Source organism: Hibiscus syriacus, unplaced genomic scaffold, assembly GCF_006381635.1.
Source record: "Hibiscus syriacus cultivar Baekdansim isolate YM2019G1 unplaced genomic scaffold, ASM638163v2 tig00111708_pilon, whole genome shotgun sequence".
Classification (NCBI taxonomy): domain Eukaryota; kingdom Viridiplantae; phylum Streptophyta; class Magnoliopsida; order Malvales; family Malvaceae; genus Hibiscus; species Hibiscus syriacus.
This window is the reverse complement of record NW_024063159.1, coordinates 3,077,650-3,094,854: the sequence shown is the minus strand read 5'-3', so window position 1 is coordinate 3,094,854 and position 17,205 is coordinate 3,077,650. Positions and strand designations below refer to the sequence as shown.

At 35.9% G+C, this 17,205-nt stretch overlaps 2 pseudogenes; both read right to left on the bottom strand.

The window, feature by feature from the left end:
- Window positions 1–959: 959 nt before the first annotated feature.
- On the bottom strand, window positions 960–3,334 carry LOC120167931 (annotated as a pseudogene).
- Window positions 3,335–13,130: 9,796 nt separating this feature from the next.
- LOC120167930 lies at window positions 13,131–16,842 on the bottom strand (annotated as a pseudogene).
- Window positions 16,843–17,205: the final 363 nt, after the last annotated feature.

Genomic DNA, 17,205 nt, shown 5'->3' with positions numbered 1-17,205 from the left:
AGGAGTCAGGCAAAGGGATCTCCTATCCCCTTACCTTTTTTTGTGTGGCCATGAACGTTCTTTCTAATCTCTTGGACCGGGCTGTTGCATAGGGCTTATTTGGGTTTCATCCTCGGTGTAAGAAAATTGATTGACCCATTTGTGTTTTGGAGCAATTTTATAGTTGGTCTTGTCTTAAGCTCAATACTGGGAAAAGAGAGATGTTTGTTTTTGGGATTGATGATGCTCATAAGAAAGTCATAAAAGCGTTATCTAGTTTCTCGAGAAGCTCCCTGTTCGTTATCTTGGAGCTCCCCTGGTAACTAAAAATTGACTAAGAGTGATTGCTCGTTGCTTATTGAGAAGATTAAGTCTAAATTGGGACAATAGTCTATAAACTGCTTAGTTATGTTGGAAAGTTATAGCTTATTAAAGTTGTCTTGTTTAGTATTACAAATTATTGGTGTCGCCAATTGGTTTTGCCCCATGCTTAGTTATGGATTGAGTCTCTATTTGCATTATGCCATCAAACCAATACTTGAAATCAACGATGGTACAATTAAACATCATTAAAATATAATTTTATCGTATTTCAATTAGTAAGTTAACGTCCAATTCAAACGACTATCAATTGTTCAACGAAAAATAATGATTATGAATAATCGAGTGATTATTTTATAATTTTTAATAGTTGAGGGACTCAACAAATCATCCTCCTTAATTGAAGAATCATTATGTAACTTTTAATAGTGAAGAAACTCGATAACACACCCCTTATGATTGGACCATTTGTGTAATAACGATTCAAATCAACCCCTTGCTACTAAATGAATCAATATGTTGTAAGAGAACCAAATAAAAACCAATTCATGACATGATTCAAATTTACATTTAAAAGAAACATAATTAATATTTCGATTCCGAATATTATATATTGGAGTAATCAAAATCAGAACACCTGTCCTTAAAACTCAGTAGTTTAGCAAATAGAGAAAAACATTCAGCGTTTTTAGGTCCCAAATATCATACCACGACATTGTACTTTGTGAATTTAATCACCCTTTTTAGCATTCAAAATTAAAACAACAAAAACGATGAAGCATAAGAATGGCAGTGTAGGAACCCCTTGTACCAGGGATCCTTCAAAAAATGACATTAGAAATGTTTAACCGGAAATCACCGTGGCGAACTCACTTCACAGTGCGGTCAAGATCTTGATCACGGATGCAGTTCCTATACGATGCAGAGCAACGATCGAATCCCCTTTGCGGCAGAGTCCCTTTGCCTTGGCATGCTGCACGGCAAACTCCAAAGCTTCCTCGGTTGTCTCTTCATGAGAAGCTCTGGCAGATCCGGCATATAAAACCGGGATCAAACCGCGATAGACCAAGCTGTGCCTTGCTGGAGCTTCGTTGCTGCATGACCAATCGAACGAATCAGTCATGATCTCGGGGACTGCCATGGATAAAATGGGCAGTCCGGGTCTGTACTTTGCCACCAGCTTTGCGGTACTTCCTCCCCTGGTTAGGACCAATATAAGAGCTGCTTTTGCTGAATTTGCGGTTCTAACAGCTGAAGAAGCCAGGCTTTCTAACGGACTCATTGGAACAGGCGAGTGTTCCATAATCCTTTTGAAGACATCCCCATAGTCAAGAGTGCTTTCTGCTTCTACGCATATTTTGGCCATGGTCCGGATGGCAAGTTCCGGGTAAGCTCCAGCAGCGGTTTCACCACTTAACATCACGCAGTCTGTGCCATCGAGGACTGCATTGGCAACATAAGTGGCCTCAGCCCTGGTCGGTCTGGGAGACTTTATCATGGACTCGAGCATTTGTGTTGCAGTGACAACAGGTTTTCCTATGGATGTTACACTTATAAATCATCACTTTCTGTGCTAGAAATATCTTTTCAATTGGAATCTCCATTCCAAGGTCGCCTCGTGCCACCATAAATGCATCTGAATTTGCAAGGATGTCATCAAAATTTGCTACCCTTTCTTGATTTTCGACCTGAAACATCGTTTCAAAGGCGGAAAAAGCAAATATCACAACGGCATCATAAAATATTAACCCTGCCCAAATTAGATGTATGTATTTGACAAATCTTCCTCCCCAAGAAATTATATCATTGGATCTCACTAGTACATGGTTTTCTTCTTCAAAAACACCCTGCTAAGTGCTAACAAGATGTAAAACAGAATACAAGTCATATCTGAAATGCTTCAAGCATACCTTCGACATGAGAAGAATATTCTTAGCATGCTTCCCAAGCAGCTTGCGGACCTCTACAATATCCGACCCTTTTCGGACGAAAGAAAGGGCAATCATGTCAATTTGGTTCGGAACTCCCCATTGCAAGATATCTTCCTTGTCCTTTTCCGTCAAGGTGGGAAGGTCAACAACAACCCCTGGAAGATTAACCTTCTTCCTCTCACCAAGCATCGCAGAATTCTCGCAGAGACAGTGAACTAGACCCTTTTCTTTGTCGCAAGATAAGACGGTAAACGAGATTGTACCATCCGCACAAAGTATGACCATCCCTGGTTTGACATCCTCGGCCAACTTCTTGTAACTCATACTTATCAGTTTCTCATCACCCTTTATGGTATAATCCGTGGTAATGGTGATTTCTTGACCCTGTTTGAGCTGAATTTTCCCATCCTTTAAAAAACCAGTGCGGATCTCAGGACCCTGAAAGTTTACATATAAAGAAGCAGCTACAATTAATCAGCCAGAGCTCTTCATATACGGACAGGTGTCGGATTCCGATCGTGGTTAGATTTTTTCTCTGTTTTCAATATAGATCTCATTAAAAATAGTAACGATGGCTAATAAACGAACATCATGTATATGTCACTGAATCATATCATCAAACAGTTTGATTGTTGCTAAGCAAACTATTGAAGCATGAAGATTTAAAAGAAACAAGCAATCGGATCCAAGAAAACAAGCATACAAGAGAGATGAGTTAAAACTAAAAGAAGTTAACCGCAAGCAAAAGCTTTGACTTAGGTTAAAAGAAAAAGGGTTTAAAGAAACACGAGCCTTGGTGTCGAGCATGACGGCGCAGAGGATACCGGTGTTGAGCATGGCGGCCCTGAGATTATCGAGGGTTTCCTGGTGGTATTCGTGAGATCCATGGGAGAAGTTGAAACGGGCGACGTTCATGCCGGCCCTCAGCAGCTTCTCGATCATGGGGACCGACCTCGATGCAGGACCCAACGTGCATACGATCTTCGTCTTGGGTTTCTTCTCCGTTTCAAAAGAAACTCCATCGTGATTGTTATTCATTTCCATTTTCTTCTTTCAGTTGAAATTTTTTCCTTTTTGTTGTTCAACAAAGTAAAGGTAGAAAATTTATATGAGACCCAGAAGAGACATGCGTGTTATGAGACGAGCATTTATTTAGTGAGAAAAATGAATAAAAAAATGATACTACAATTAATAAATTAAATAAAAGAAATTGGCTTTTTGGTTTGGTTTTGGTATTGCTTCACGAGCAAGACGGGAGGGAATCGCTGCTTAATGTGAAGGCAGGAACATGTTCCTTTCACAGTCAAAATTCTGGAACTCGTTATTTATTTTTAGGGTAAACGACTTAAATGGCCACTCAACTATGGTGTTCATATTAAAATGACCACAATTTTTAAATTTATGTCAATATTATTACTGAACTATTTAAGTGATATCATTTAAGCCCTCTGTCATTGAAATCTAATAGAGAGGTGACATGAAAGTTAACACAAATTTGTATAATTACATTTGGTTATCAATACTTATATATTCTATTAATTTAATTTTAATTAAAATTTAATTTATATATTAATCATTCAATCAGAATTAAATTAAAACTAAATTAATAGAATTAAATTAAGACCAAATTAATAGAATATACAAGTATAAAATGCAGATCAAATTAATAGTTTACTCTAAAAGTATAATTACACGGATCAAACTATACTTTTAGAGTAAACTATGAATGACTCCTAAACTTTTAACTCGTTCTTAGTATCTTGTACTTACCCCGATTGATAAAAAAAATATTGTTGTCAACTGTTGTTAAAAAATTGACGTGACATATTCAAATCTTTTTATTTTTAATTTGAAAGTATTTTTCTAAATTGGCAGTCGTTAGTTTTTTTTTACTTTGCACTATCATCGTCCTTCGCTCTTTTGATCATAGTTGTCATTAAATAAGTCACCCATCATATTTAAGAATTTTGTCATTTTTATATGATCGTTGAATTATTCATTATCATTATTTTATCTAAATCTCAAAATAACACCAATATCGTTCGATCACATTCACAACCATAATCATCAATAGTAGCAAACAATAAACAATAGAAATAAGTAATTTTTTTTAAAATAACTCATCACGATCTTGTGAGTTTCTGATGAACACAAATAACTGGTTAATTCTAATAATGAGAAGACTTCATTTAGTAAGAAAACTAGTATAGTTTAACTTTAAGTTACTTCAATGATTAATAGCGGAAGATCAAAAATTAGTTTCGATTGAGATTCAAAGAAATTCATATTTCCTGGCGAATTTAAATTGAAAAAAGAGAAAATAATAAGAAGAATAATTCAATTATCTTTTATCGAAGTAGAAACAGTGAAAGAAGTAACAATAATGATCAAATTCAAGTATGAAGAACTTAAGATGTTTTAGATAAGACGAAGACTTTAACTTGCTACGTTACTTTTTCTTAATGACAACTTGACGAAAATGACTGTAATAAAAATAAATTAAAATATTAAAATATTGTATTACAAGTTTTAAAAGTTAAATAATCAAAATATAAGTTTTTTAAAAGTTTAGGGATCATTTATATAGTTTACTTTTTTTCAAACACAATATTATTTTGAATTGACCATGGACATTGGTCATTGGGACACAGATTTGGGCTTTTGCAGTATTCCGAGGTTATTGTTATTTGACCCATAAGGACAAATGGAGTTTCCAAAAGCCGAAAGGCCAAGGTCGCCGATTAAGTCTAACTCTGATTTTCATCCCTCTATTTTATGAAAATAATAATTTAGTCCCAAGTTTAGTATTTTACGAAAATAAAGATCATGGTCTAACTAGATGATACTATTAAATATTAATGAGTGTTTAGTCCATATATAAAATTACATCTGATATTAAGATTATTAAAATATAATATTATTTAGTATAATTTAATACACTACATTATCTTATTTAATATACTGTAATTTAAGATTTTTATTATTCAATAAGTTATTCGCGTAAAATTTATTTAATTTTGTTTTGAAATTTATAATATTTTATTTTATTAATAAGTGAATGCATATTTTTATTAAATTAGAAAAGATCAATAAGTAACACGCTATTTTCTTTTAATGAAAATGACATGAAAAATAAATAAAAATATAATTATTAAAAAATATTTTTTTGTTGTAATTTAAAAAAAAGATAAACTAGGAAATTTCATTTTTGTATACTTTTGCTCGCAAAATTCGAAATAACATAAGTTTTGGTCACTTATGGTATTATTTTTATCAAGTTTTGATCACTTATATTGTTGTCATTTTATCAAGACGTTGAATTTCGTTAGTTTGATGGTGTGACCCGTTAGTAAAATGATTTAATTATTATTTTAACCCTTAAACTTTAGATAAACTATTGATTATTGGTCTTTTTATAAATTCAAATTAGTTTAGGGACAACATTTCAATTTATCGATTTTTAATATTTTTCTCCACAACCCCCGATATTGCTCATCTTCTCCCCACTTATTCTTCAGACATCTCTGCTCCATTGCAATAGCCTTCTTGTTTCTAATTATTAGTTGTAATTAATTAAAGTCAAATTAAGTGAGTTCTCAGTTGTAAGAAAATGTATAAAAAAGTAATGAAGATCGTGAAAAATGTATAGAATTCATCATTAACTCTAAAAAGATTCACCACCACAGCGACGCCACTGCCTCGAGCTGAGAAAATTAGAGCTTCTTCAATGGTGAAGTTATTGACGACACAATACCAGGTTTCCATCTATGATGCGTTGTTGACCAACGAAATCCTCGTGATGTAAAAGATCGTCGAGAACGTTCATTGTATCTGAACATAGTCGATCTTCACGACGTTTACGAAGATCAAACCGGCGTTCTCTTAGTATTAGAGCTTTACTCTGACGATGAATTGTTCAATCAGGTCATCGCAAAAAAAAGGTACTCGGAGCCTGACGTGGTGGCAGTGGTACGACAGTTCGTGCAGGCCGTAGGGTTAACAGTTATTCATAGGGATCTATAATCAAAAAAATGTTTGTTCTTGAGCAAAACCAAAGATTCAACGTTGAAGGTCATGGATTTTAGATTAAGTTTAGTGGATGAATTCAAGGATCCAATTATCGAGTTGTTTGGATACATTAGTTATGTTTCACATGAATTCAAGGATCCAATTATCGAGTTGTTTGGATACATTAGTTATGTTTCACCGGATGCACTTTCTCAAGGAAAAGTCACTACGAAAAATTATATACGATTATTGGGTTATTTAAATCAATTGATTTATCTTCTTATTCCTTGTTGAATTTAACATTATGCAATCTTAACCTTTAGAAATAACCATGAAAGAAATATAATCTCCTTGGATGAACCATTTAACTTTCATAAAATAAAGGGATGAAATTCATAATTAAACCTAGAACATATATGTGAAACGTCTTAGAGAAAAGAAAAGAGAAAAATAAAAGATTTATCGCTTCTCGATACTATTAGGAATACCGTTTAGCAATTGTAATGCACAAGCAAGGTATCTTCTTCATTGACTTAAGCACGTTTATATACAAGTTACAACACTAACCATTCATAACTGCAAACTAATAGCCTTTAACATAGTAGCTTAACAGCTTAAAAGATTAACTAACTACAACACCATAGCTACTAGGATACTGACACGTGTATCCCTAATCATAATAATCAAACATTCATCCTACTTGTTCCAGCTTTCTTGTTTGGACTGAAAACCAGGTATTACACATATCATGTTGCGAAAATCTTCAAACACAACTCTAGACAATGGTTTAGTGAAGCCATCAACAACCTGATGTGCAACTGGAACATAGTTAACTTGAATTTGTCTGGCAGCCACCTTCTCCCGAAAAAAGTACACGTCCAAATCTATATGTTTTTATTGTGCATGGTAAATTGAATTGGCACTCATTGCCACTGCACCAGTATTGTCACACCACACCACTGGTTATTGAGGCTGCTGTAACCCTATATCAGCAAGTAAGGCACTTAGTCAGGTTACTTCAGCAGCAATATCAGCAATACACTTGTACTCAGCTTCCATCGTTAATCTGGACACTGATTTCTTCTTCTTAGAGCTCCATGTAACAAGACATCGACCAACAAACACTCATAGCCCGAGATGGAACGTCTATCATCAACATTAGCTCCTCAATCCGTATCAGCAAAAGATAAAATTGTCAACCCTACATCAACTGACTAAAACAAAAACCATAATCCATAATTCCAACCAAATAACTCAGTATTCTTTTTACTGCAAGCATATGTATTTCTTGTGGTGTGTGCATATACTATGTCACATTTCCAACACTGTAAGCTAAGTCTGGTCGCGTGTGACACACATAGAGTAAGGAACCGACTATGCTTCGGTATTCACTAGGGTTCATCAACAACTCACCTTCATCTACTGAAAGTTTAGAAGACACCACCATTGGTGTGGTGCACTCAACAACTTCTTTCATTCCAGGCTTTTCAAGAAATTCTAGTACAAACTTTTTTTAACTCAGCATAAACGAACCATGCGACCTATGTACTTCAATTCCCAAGAAAAAACTGAGCATGCCAAGGTCCTTTAATGAAAATCTGTTGTTGAGTAGTTGAACAACTTCTTGAATAGCACTTAATGACTGCCAGTGATGACAATGTCATCAACATACACCAACACGTATAAATCTCCATCATCCCTTTTGCTGAGGAACAACGAAGGATCAGCTCGCGAGGCTGCAATGCCAATCTAAGCTAGATTATCTCAAAGCATGGTATGCCAGTTTCGTGGAGCTTGCCTAAGGCCATAGATAGCCTTTTTAAGTTTGCAAACAATGGGAGTTCCATCCTCATTAGTTTGCTTGAACCCCGGTGGCTGCTACATGAAGACATCTTCATCGAGGTCTCCATTAAGGAATGTATTGTTAATATCTACATGCCTCAACTCCCAACCATTTGCCACCGCTAAAGTCAACACAACATTGAAGGAATAAATCTTCACAACTGGACTGAATGTATCAAAAAATCATATCCATGCACTTGTGAGAAACCTTTTGCAACCAAACGTGCCGTATAATGTTGAATAGAACCATCAGGATTGCGTTTAAGCTTAAACGACCATTTGTAACCAACTGAAATACGTTATGCTGGCAATTTGACCAACACCCACGTGTTATTTTTCTAAAGCGTATCATACTCAGCTTGAACAACCTCTCTCTAACTGGCAGACTGCAATGCTTCCTAACCTGTAAAGGGTACTTCATTATCAAAATAACTTGAGTATGATTTAGGTTTAAACATGCCACATTTGGTACGTGTCAGCATATGATGATGATTTTATGATGAATTGCTTGTAACCTATTCATGCAGCTGTATCTGCACCTCTACCTGATTCAGTATGACCATCTGTACTAGCCATGCTGAGAGGCATAACTAGATTCACAGTATCATTCGCAAAAGTATCTATTGTTGCCTCTGTTATGACTTCGTCAGCAACTCACGGTGTACTATTATGCTGGTCAGGAACATGTAAGTGTGACTGACATATAGCCTTATTATCCCCTTCACCATGTATGCTTCCAATTATCCCATCTGGAGCAACACTGCATGGCCAATTTTTCATATCAGCAATAATAGGGATGTCCTAAGACAGTACCCCTAGTGAATAATGTCTTGAGATAGTCAGTGCTTTATCTGCAAAGGGAAACACCATTTCATTAAACACAACATGGCGATATATATAAACTCGATCATTACTCGCAAGACACTGATATCCTTTGTGTTATAGACTGAAAACAAGGTAAGTGAAAGGTTATGACCGAAATGATAACTTATGATTCTCAAAGGGTCTCAAATGTGGAAAACATTGACACCCGAAGACTTTCAATGAACCATATTCTGGTTTCTTTTGAAATAGTTTATCGAACGATGTTATCCCTTCAAGTATCGTTATAGGTAATCGATTAACAAGGTGGACAACAATCATCACTGCATATGACCAATATCAAATGGGAAAGGATGCCTGAGCCAGTAGAACGAGACCGAGTTCAACTATATGATGATGTTTGCGCTCCACAACACCATTTTGCTCCACTGTGTGTGGGTAGGATAGTTGATGCACTATCCCTGACTTTGTTAGAACCAACGAGAGAGCACGATATTCACCAATCTGACTAGACTGTTTTGATTGTCATTCAAAACTGATTTTCTACAAGTTTATGAAACATCTGAAATGTTGTACAAGCTTGTGCTTTATTTTTGAGGAGATAAATCCATGTATAACATGTACATGCATCAACAAAGGAAATATAGTAATGAAAACTATTGGATGCAACATGAGGATGCCCCCACAAATTAGAGAAAACAAGCTCAAAAAGAGTAGTGTACTAAGTATTCGAGGAAGAAAATGGCAATTTATAACTCTTTCTCATAAAGCAAGCCATACACGTTTTATTAACATCCGAATCAAGTTTTACATAAATTTCTTTAGCTATTTTATTCATATCATAGCTAGTTGGGTGCCCTAGGCGGCGATGCCATAGTTCATACAGTGACAAGCTAGCAGACACAAGATGAGCTGCAGCATCACGACCTTCTAGACGCTTACAGCCAAGTGTAAAGGTATCCAACCCTCCTTTCTCTTCACCTTGCAGAAGAATTTCCTTAGAAGACTCATCATGAACATAACACTTCTCAACATGAAATTCAAGATAAACAACATTGTCCCTAGCAAGCTTAAAGACCAAAAACAAATTCTTGGTTATCCGAGGCACATGTAATAACTCATTTAACAACAAGGTTCTTAAAGAAAAAAAATGACAATGTACTACCAATGTTATGTATATTAAGGGAAACTACATTTCCGACAGTAAGCTTACTGAACCTCTAAACTCAGCTGGATTTGAAACATTTGTTGCATCAGGGGTAATGTGGTGTATTGCTCCTGAGTTGATTTCCCAATGATCAGCAGCTTTGGAGACCACATTAGCTTGTGGTTGATCGGTTCCTTGATAACATCCTTTACAACATTCACATCCTATCTTAGGAGTTTCAGAAACTAAATAATGAGCATTAGCATACTTACCTTTGTGAGATCGTGAGTCAGAGGTGACACACATAAAATCCTCATCATAGCGATGCCAACAACGATAAACTAGGTGGCCAAGTTTTCCACATAGCTGACATTGAATCCTAGCTCTTCCCCGACCTCGACTACCAGATCTGGTCACTGAGGATAGTCGAGTAATCTTGGAATCACGTCGATCACCTTCAACCGAGTTGTGATATTCCTGACGCTGAGCTATGTTATCACTCATGGGAAGCGAGTCTAACTGCTCATTGAAGCCAGCTAACTGAGCTTCAGCATCTAAAAGAACTATATAAAGACTATCCAAGGAGAGTGTTTCCTTCATCATGGTAATAACTGCCATAAATGGTTGGTACTCCCTGGGCAAACCTTTCAAGATACTGACAACATGACCAACATGTGAAACTGCACTGCCACACGAGGCAAGTGCATCGCAGACTTCTTTTACTCTGGTAAGGTAAACATGCATATTGTCATTACCTTTCTTGAGCAATTGTAGTTTACAATGCAAACTCATCGCGACCGTCGTAGATCTGTTGGCAAAGAGTCGTTGCACTATAGTCCACACTGCAGCAGCCGATTCAGCACCAACAAACTGATGAAGAAGATGAGAGCTGATGGTAGAAAGAAGCCACGATGCAAGCACACTATCTTGTGCCACAAAATCCTCAAAAGAATCATTAACACTCATCTCGCCGTTGTCACCAGTAATCGTCTCTGATGGTGGCTTCAAGGCACCAGTCAACAATTGTACTAGACGATGGCTACGAACAGTCAGTAGGATTTGCTGCTTCCATAGCATAAAGTTCGTCTCATAAAGAACAACATTGACTTTCTTATGCGAGAAACGTTTGGATGATTCCAAAACCAACCGAGGACGAGCTGCAGCAGCAGAGCTTAACGAGAAAACCCAAGACCTTTGGCGAAAGATATCATATTAGGAAAACCATTTAGCAATTGTAATGCAGAAGCAAGGTATCTTCTTCATTGACTTAAGCACGCTTATATACAAGTTTCAACACTCACCATTCATAACCGCAAACTAACAGCTCTAACAGACTAGCTTAATAGCTTAACATATTAACTAACTACAACACCATAGCTACTAGGATACTGACATGTGTATCCCTAATTATAATAGTCAAACATATACAAATTTTGAAGCACTAATAAGCGTATTGCCTCCCTTGCCACCTGTGTCTCATACATTGTGTTTGTCTGGTCTAACATCAAATCAATTAGACAAATCAAGCAAAAACCATGGGATATGAACTAGAGGAAAAACAAAGGAGTAAACTATACTATTGAATACTTCATTATTTAGTCATTTTATTTTTTTTATTGATCCTAATGTTAATATTTGACGGAATTATTGACATGTCAGTTAATAAAATTAACATAATTCTATATTTAATCCTCAATAGTGATGTATTCCATCAACTAAATTCTAATTTTTAAATTTAATACTTTAATTAGATTGTCACATATGTCAGTTAATTTTATTTTTCTATGATCGTCACATAGAATGAAAAAACTACTTGAAGGAGAAGAAGTTAATGCACAATAAAAGGGGGCTGTGGGGACAAGACCTTGTGCCCTTTAGGTTAAGTACCAACGCCCAATCCACCCAGCTATTACACTGCTCTTGTACTGTGATGCAACATATAACTTATTATAACAAATGGATTTAAAAAAAAGAAATAATAATTTTAAATTTTTATTAATAATTTATATATATATATATATATATATATATATTAACCCAATTTTTATTAAAAATAAATTATTTTATTAAATAAATTATATATTTAAATCAATTACTTTTATTTAATATATTTATTTAATTATTTACAAAATTAAATTATTTAATAAAGTTAACAATATATATATAATCATGGAATTAAATATTTTAACTTAATAAAGTAATTTAATTTTATTAAATAATTTAATTTTCTATATAATTAAATATATATTTATAAATAATAAACTAAACCTTTTTGACAATAACTTATGAGATATTGTAAGTTGTAACGAATGCCAAACATTTTTTTTAAAATATTTTTATTAATAATTTCATATATATTTTTAACTCAAGTTATTCTTATTAAAAAATAAATTAGTTTTATTAAATATATATATATATATTTAGTTATTTATAGAATTAAATTATTTAATAAAGTAATTTTTTTTGTTTTTTGCATTCAATACAATACATTATAGATCAAATGTTGTATAACAAGCATAGTGGGTTAGCTCGGTGGTTTGGGCGTGGCTACTCAGTCCTATGGACTGTGGTTCAAGTCCACACAGCCTTTCTATTTGTGCATTTGCTCTTCTCCTTCGAGTTTGGATAGAAAATAAAATTAAAATATCTTCTAGTTATGTTGTGAAACATGTTATAATCTAATTAGAGGATTAAATTTAATAAATTAAAATTAAAATTATCTTCTCCTTCGAGTTTGGATAGAAAATAAAATTAAAAAAAATTAAAATATCTTCTAGTTATGTTGTAAAATATATTATAATCTAATTAGAGGATTAAATTTAATAAATTAAATTAAAATTAAAATATAATTAAAAAATATAAAATTATATCAATTTTATTAAATATCAACTTCGTATTTTGGTAAATTTTAATGGCAGATGATCCCATTGCCATAGAATTTTTATTAATGAAGAAATAGAGCTTATGTTCAAAGAAAAAACCTCTTTTATTAATGGACCAAGTGCTATCAAGCACCGAACAGGCCAAAAAAATGGAATTTTTTTAAAGAAAGGTTCAAACTTTGTCTGGTTCAAGAGTTTTTAAATGGCAGATCGAACTGTGAAATCATCACCGGAGTTATTGACGAGGACGACCACCGGACTTCTAACATAATGAAAACCATCTGACCAAACTATTTCACCGAAATCGTATCTTCCTTCAGACTTCTTCATTGGCTTCAATGTGATGTAATAAGAAATTTCCCACTTCGAATGCGAAAAAATCAACACCCTTGGCCAAATCATCACTTCCACTCCATCGGGCTCCTTGGCCACCACGCCGAAATAAACCGCCGTCTTCCGCCCTCCCACGATTCTCACGGTCCTTTTGATGGTGATGGGGGATTGGAGATTTGGGATGCTGATGGATGGATAATTAAGATTTGCGTTTGTTTCGTGCACGTTCCGGCAGCTGGTGTCGACCCCGGGAGAGGGGAGAACGATCATGTTTATTCGTTGTTCGGTGTATCCCATGTTGCAGAGGAAGGGAATGTAATCACTTGTGTTCATGTCGTAAATAAGTCCTGGATCAAGTGCTTTTAGTGGATTTACTTGGCCTGCACCCATCTCGAAAGGCGTCGAACCTGCCGTTGATCCACCGGAGAGAATGCTGTCATCGGTTGTGTCTCTCGTGTTAGCTGGTAAAGAGCAAAACTAAAACATTGTCATTACCATTTACAGCAATGATTTATTCATGACATTGCCACTGGCCTTGTTTATTTTGTACCTGTGGTCATAATAGCAGATCTAATGGCAGCTGGTGACCACTCTGGATGGACAGATTTGAGAAGCGCGACGACTCCAGAAACGTGAGGGCAAGACATCGATGTTCCCGACTGAAAATTCCACCGCACTGAGCGGTTGTCGAACGGCTGCAAGTTGGAGGAGTTTGTGGAGGCCATGCTGCTAATATATTGATTCCTGGAGCAGTGATGTCCGGCTGCAGGTATATAAAAGCCACAACGTTTCAATTCAAATCTATTATTATTACCTGCTGCTATCGAATGTTAGTGCCATACGTACCTTGAGAATGTCCGGTGATATTGTGCTTGGCCCTCTAGAAGAGAAGTACACGACGGTCGGTGCAGGTGACTTTCCGATGACTGTTTTACTCGGTGATATCTGAACTACAGGCAGCCTAAATTCAACACGATAGGAAATCATTTTGAGACATTTACAGTATATATGTAAGAAAAAGGGAGAATAAAGATGCATATAATATCTGTTTTTGGTTGAGATGAATTTTTTACTTGGGGGATTCCGCTAGATAGTTTTTGATTATAGTCCCCTGAAGGATGTCAATGTGCAGCGTAGGGATAATATCGTCAACATCTGCAATCGGCTTGGTAAAGGGTTCTGCAAATATCAAACCCAATCCGTTTGCTCTTTTGACTGCTGCTTGTGCTATTTCGTACACTAGTCCTGGAGTGTAAAAGCATAGGATTATTCTCCCAGAAGCTACTCGTTGTTTCCAGTTCCCCGAGCTGCACAGTCTGAATATACAATACATGTAGTAATACCTTCTAAGAGAACTTCAGCTCGAATAATTTTGTCAAATGATTAACTCTTGTTCTGTTGCATACAACATACTTAATTATCACTCACCCGTCATAAAAGTAACTGATGGCATTCACCAGTTTTCCTTTAATTTCTTTGCTGATTATACTTTGTCCCTAGGAATTCAAGAATATCAGTACAAGTAATACAATATGCATGTAGAAAGGGAAGGCTTGGAACGAGTTGGTGATTTGATTTAATCTCGGTTTTCCTATTGGATGTCTGGTTTGATATTACGATCTTGCTATCCGGTGATTGAGATTGACAAATGTTTTGGTGTTCGGTTTTTTTCTCAAAGGCATCATGGAAGGATTATGGATTATCTTTGAGAACTTTGTCTCTATGTTTGATTTTGGCATTTTTTTGCACTGTTTCTATTTTGTTAAGCATTGAACATTCTTATTGGCTTGTGCTAAATCTGTGTATTCTAATAAAAATCATTTTCATTTGGGAATTATAAGTTTTGGCAAAGATCATATATGTTACCGTTATGGAGAAGTTTCTGTCGAGGACTATTTCAGTTGGAAACCTTCGATCTATTGTTGAAGCTGCTACGCAAAGGGACCATGGTGCTACATTTTGGACTAGAGAGGGCTCCGGACCATCATTTCCTGCAGAGAATACTACGGTAATACCAAGCTGCATTGCATGGAATGAGCCGATATCCGCACTTGATGCAAAAAATGGGGACAAAGGAGGCGTTACACCGAAGGAGGCTGAGATTACATTAACCTTGTCATGCAAAGCATCATCAAAAGCTGCTAAGATATCAGCTTCAGTGCAGATCCCATCAAGATTCATGCCCCAGCATACTTTGTATACTGCCACCCGAGCCCGAGGTGCTCCACCTCTAGCAGTGCCTTGGGCAATGCCAAAGAAGCTTGCATTTTTTACTATAGACCCAGCTGCTGTGGAAGCGGTGTGTGTTCCGTGACCAAGAAAGTCTCTCGCTGATCTATATTCAGTGTTTCCGCTCATGTTCAGAGGCCCGTACTCACGTTCAAACCCTTTAAGATAGTAACGTGCGCCAATTAATTTGCGGTTACATGCTATTGCAGGTTCAAACTCTTCTCCTCTAACACATACTCCTTTCCAAGACGATGGAATTGGTTTCACGCCAGGTTTTTCTTGGAAACTTTCAGATTCTGGCCATATGCCTTAAAGATAGAAAAGACATTATAGGCATGTAAGATAGGATAAAACCGTCTATTTTTCTTTCCTTTATACAATGATAATTTCTATTTACATTTGCATAAAGAATGAAGCTACTAATTAGGGCAGGGAAAGAGATTCTTTGAACTTGATATATATAAATGAAGGGCTTCATATATCCTGATTGAATACCTGTATCAAAGATCCCAACAACTATGTCGTGGCCGTAGGTGAACTGCATGGGAATTACTTGAGTTTCATCCAGAGTAAGGCCAAGAAAATCCCAGCTTCTTGTTGTGTGCAACCTTAGTGTCTTGCTCCGGAAGACTGATACAACTTTGTCCATCCCTGCGTGCAATATTTTTCTTCTATTCATCAAAACATTTCTTACTTATAAATTTACTTCAGAAACTAGCAAGCTTTACACACGCTCGCGCGCGCACACACATATATATATATATATATTAGAAAAGGTAGCTACTTACTAGCTAAGGTGGTTGCTTGAGATGAACTGAGCTTTGCTGAAAAGCCCGAGAAACTATTGCAGTAACTATAGAGGATGGACTTCCTGGCATCATCTTCACTGAAAGAAATTTAAGTTAGGGGGGAAATTGTAGAGTCAAAAGACATGTTTACTATATAAGATATGGTAAAAAAACCTGGAAAACACATCAGAGAGAACTTGAATATGAAACTCGGAAGTAAGGATGGGGTCATGAAATTGGTTGATCCCTAAATAAACTATGTAAACCTGCATGGTTAAAACAATATGACCCAGTTTTCAAATAAAAAACATGAGATTAATCAGGTATCGAGATCATTTGTTAACTGGAAAACAACAAAAGGAAGAAGCACTTTATTGGGTATTGAATTACATGAGATGTGGACATTGTGTGAACGAAAAAAAGTGAAATTGCAAGGGATAGGCCCCAGAAGGATTGAAGATGATAAGTAGCCATTGTCTCCCATTGAAGAACCATATTGTTGGTTCAGGGGTTAAATAGTGTAGTAGAGGTTGTCATAATTTTGAAAAATCGGTGGTCGACCAAAGGATCAATGGTTATAGAACGTGTCCTCAAAGGCTTTCAAGGCTGCAACAACACTGACATGCCTCTTTGAATCCATGATTATATTTTCCCTTCAAAGTTAGATGACAAAGATGAAAATACAGCCCCTACACTCTCCTCTCACCACTCTTGTTTTTCCAACTTGTCTAGTGTTGCACCTATATACATCGATGGTCTTAGGTTAAAATTAAAAGTAAAGACTACCTACATAAAGCTCCATCATATACCATGAATACCATAGAGGGCAATAGGGCAATGCATGTGCCCTTTCATCATTCTAAAGGCATGTGTTTCATTCATGAATTAGCTCAGAAAAACTTTCTGCTTTCCTACTAATGCTA